Consider the following 4,374-nt stretch of genomic DNA (forward strand, 5'->3'; position numbering starts at 1 on the left):
TAGCATGTTGAAGTAGCTAGCTCTTGCTAGCTCACCAAGGGCTTTACAAGCATTGGAGCTGATATAAAGGAAGCAGGAATAAGAAGGACGGGAAAAGTGGAGACATCCTTAGTCAATGGCAACTATTAGCCTTTACCAAGGACGGGGATGAGACCATGTTGCTGGCAGCCAAGGGAGGAGCAGGGGCCCAGGGAGAGGGAGGAATAGGGCAGTCTCTTTAACCATAGTAATCCTTTAAATCAGGTTAGTGACATGTAAGCAGGCAGAGTTTGTTCTGTGGGCTTAGAGAGGGAGAAGGTCAGTAGAATGAATTATATCATAAAATCAAAGATATCGTAACACACAACACAGCTTTTCTGCATGTGGGCTGAACACCAACACTGCGAGTTTCCGCATTCTTTGCATTGCAGCGTTGTTCGTCTGACATGGGATGCATGCACAAAGAGAGGTTGTGCTACATCGATTGTACTTGGGGTGTTTGAAAATATAGTTTGTTTTGACACATGGGATTCTTCTGACCCTTTTGTAAGCCCTGTGTTGTAAGATATGATAGATCAAAGGGAAAAGTTAGGACAAAGTGGGGCAAGGCAGTAGGAGGCTGTGTGGGATCTGGCTCTAAAAGATACTGTAGGAGCATATGGCTTCCCAGTCATTGGTCCTTCATGGATATGTTTACGTAAGTTTATCATGCTTTTTTTCTTTAATAAATGTCTTGGGCCTGACTATCTAGAATGAGGATCCCATTACGAGTGTGATGAACTGAACAATCCTGCTGTTAGTGTCTTCAGTCTCCATGGCCTGCAGGAGACTTGCATGGCCAGGACAATCAGTGCCTGCAAAGAGGTGACAGCTCGTCTTGCCCCAAACTACCTGTGCCCAGCACAGGATGGCAGAGTAGCTGAGGTGGGAAGGCACCTCTGGAGGTGGCCAAGTTCAGCCCCCTACTCAGAGTGGGGTCACGTAGAGCGGCTTACTTAGGACATTGTCCAGTTGGCTTTTGAGTATCTCCAAGGACAGAGCCTATACAACCTCTCTTGTGCTTGGTCACCCTCTCAGTAAAAATGCTTTTTTCTCATGTGTAAGCTGAATTGTCCTTTCAGAGGATGCCACTGAGAAGCTCTGATGTGGAGGTGGCCTGTCCTCCCAGACCTTGGAGTACGCTCATCTGCAGGGCTGATGGCCAGAGGAAAGAAGTGGACTTCACGGAAGTCCTCTGAGGAGAAACTGTTGCTGTCATCAGCTAGGGAAAGCTCGTGGCACATGTTGTGGAGCTTCCAACACCCTGAACTCAAGTTTCAGAAAACCCTTGCCTTGCCTTTGGGCACCTTGAGTCAGTGATTCCTCCACTGCAAGCGTCTTGTTTTGCCAAGGGAACCTGCTCTTGGGTCCTGTTGTCCTTCTCAGCTCTAGCTGCATCCCTGCTCTGCTGATGTCACCCACGGTCTCTGGGGGCTCAGCTCCAGAGGTTGTGCTGCTGCTGGGGACCTTGGGAAGGCAGCCTGATCGTACCTAGGCCCAGGGACACTACCTGGTGCTGGGATTGTGCTGGGGCCACATGCAGTGGCCTGTGTGTGTGCGTTCGTGCACAAGCACCCGTCCTTGTGCCTGCTTCTTCCCCCAAAGGGAAATGGTCTCCAAACAGAGCAAGGGCTGGGGGAGGGAGCCTTGAAGGCTTTAACTGTTGGCTTCCCCTTACTCATTATTTTCCTGTTAGTGTTTTGTCTTCTTGGCATCCTTCCTGTTCTTTATATATGTATGTTATATATTGTTGTCTCGTTGTTGCTGTCTGTATGTTGCGCCCTTTGTTCTGTGAAGCACAGGAGTGGAGAGGCGTTACTTGCAGGTTTTGTCTGGCTGCTTGGGGTTGCTTATGAAAGTAACTGGAAGGAACATTTCTGTGAGCACCAGGAGAAGAAAGTGTGCGTGGGCTTTAAACGCAACATGTCTTTTTAGTTCTTGAAGGAGAGTTTGACCAGCTGCGGGTCGCTCCTGGTGCTGTGGAGCCTTACTGTTTACATGCACCAGTGATGTGGCTAGTATCCAGTTATGGACTTGGATCCAATTTTTTGTGCAAGGTACAGAATAAACAGAGCAAAGAAAATCTTGAGACGTGGCCTCCGGCACGCGGCAATGGTAACACCCATCCCCAAAACCACAAGCCCCTTTGAGGTATGCTTTATTCCCCACAAACAAAATAGCAAAGAAGGGAGGCCTGGGAGGCTTGCTGCCATCATTGCCTGACCTTATCAGAGGCCAGGCTCAGCACGTGTGACACACGGCGCTGGCTGCACACATTTCTGATGATGTGGACTGCAGGGCATTGGGTGCTCCTCTGGCTTTTGCCATCGTCTGGTGACTGCACCAAGTGTGGTGGGCAAAGCTGGTTTCTTCCTCTCCCAGAAAGAGTTTAGCTCATACTCCTCTGGAAGACTTCTCTGTCCTTTGGGGGTGGGAGCATGCCTACTGTCAGCGCCTCTTTTTTATTCACCGTTTTCTTTGGAAACATCTCATAGTATCTAGTGCCCTAAACCAGATGTGCATACTCCAAAAGCGTGTTGATCGGAAGTGGGGAAGAGGGCATTGGGGAAATGGGGGCGGGAGGAAAACTTAAATTAGAAGAAAGCCAAACAGCTATTGCTGGAGACAGATGATTACAGCTCGTTTCAAGGCTGTTTCCTGCATGCCAATGATAGATCAGTAAACAAACGCCTCTTTGCGAACACAAAGCAGGCAGGAACTCTGGAAGAGAGAGGTCGGGGTAGGTCTCGCTTCGTTTGGTAGCAGGAAGCCCCTATCACATGGCCCTGGGAATTGTGAGGCCGGGTGCATGTGGGAGATACGCCGAGAGGCTTCTGCTGGGAGACTTCACATCCGTCCCAGGGTCTGGCCAACAGGTTTGAGAGCTCCTTCCCCTCCCTCTTTCCTCCCGCCTCCTCCCCGTCCTTCCTTTCCCAGTTTAATTTTGAAATGATATCAGATGACTGCTTTGTTCCCCCGAACAATGGCAGGGATTACTGAATAAATTGCAGTGGCGAGGCTCTCCAAATGGGGCTCGGCATCTTCTCTCCCCTTTTATGGCCTTGCTGCTCCAGGATGTACATGCCAGGAGTGGTAGCCCTGGGCTTGGGTTGCTGTGGGGCTATGCCTCCCATAGCTGGTAGGAAGTTCTTGTGTGCTTTTTAGGGAAAACAGCGATCAGTCAAAAAGTATCAACTTGATTTATGCATGGATTTCTTGGGTTGCCTGCTGACTGAACTCAGCCCTGCTTGTTTCTTCTAGGCAGTTCATAGGGTCCTGGTCATGTTGTACGAGGCAGGAAAGCACTTCTGAGCCTCTGGTAGGTCTCCCTTCCCCATCCCTACACACACTCTCTTCTGCTCAGCCTTTCCACTTCCCTCTCAAAAAAAAGTTCCATCATCTCCCTTGTACTGGTTCGGGTGCATGTTGGACCCCTTCCATGAGCTGCTTTTTGTCTAAAGCTCTCATCAAGCTATAGCAGGTCACAGAGGTGCTCCAAAGAGAGCCCAAGCCACCATACAGTTAGGGTGGTATGTGGTCGTTTGTAGCAGAGATGTGGGGAGACAGGAGGAACAGGAGCACCCTTTGCCCTTCACAGTGAGGTGTCATGTTAACTCTGGGTGCCTTGTGGAGCCAGACCTCTGTAGAGAAGATGTACCTTTTTTTTTCCTACTAGAGGCAGTTCTCCATCACTGCCGTCCCAGGTTCCTCTTGTCAGGTGTTGGGAGTGCCTGTGGGTCAGGCCTGCAAGTCATTTCTGGTGACCTTACTAATGGAAGAGATGATCCATCACCTTTGAAGTTCATTTAGGCTTGGGATTGGCCTCAAGCAAATTATCTGACTGTTGGACTGATTGGGAGGTACCTTATTATTTTCTGCCATTTTATTCCAGAGTTGAATCTCTTTTTCCCCTCATGTGTTCCAGTGTGTTTGGATAAATATTTACTCTTTTGGGCAGAACCAGCTGCTACAATAATGCCCTAGGATGATGCTGAGGACACCCCATAGTATACCGTGCTGCTCAAGGGTGGAGGCACAGCAATCTGTGTATCTCTTGGGGATGCCTTTACTCCCCTGAGCGACTTGTGTTGTCAGTGGGTGTGTCGGTGTCAGCTGGTACCTGGTTGTTGTCACGTTGCAGCATCTGATGTGTTGCTGCTTTGGAAGCTCCTGGCCTGCCCTTTAATCTGCCTAGTGTGAGTGCGTTGCTTTGGTTACTCCTGCCACACATCGTGGCTGGGGGGGGACAGATGTCCCTCTGGCCTTGGCTCCAAGTCATGCCGATGTGCTGATCACGGCAGTGCTCCTTTCACGGGAGACTCTTTTGCAGCACTCAGCAACTGCTTTGTGCCTCGC

Source organism: Pterocles gutturalis, unplaced genomic scaffold (assembly GCF_000699245.1).
Source record: "Pterocles gutturalis isolate BGI_N339 unplaced genomic scaffold, ASM69924v1 scaffold1778, whole genome shotgun sequence".
NCBI lineage: Eukaryota > Metazoa > Chordata > Aves > Pterocliformes > Pteroclidae > Pterocles > Pterocles gutturalis.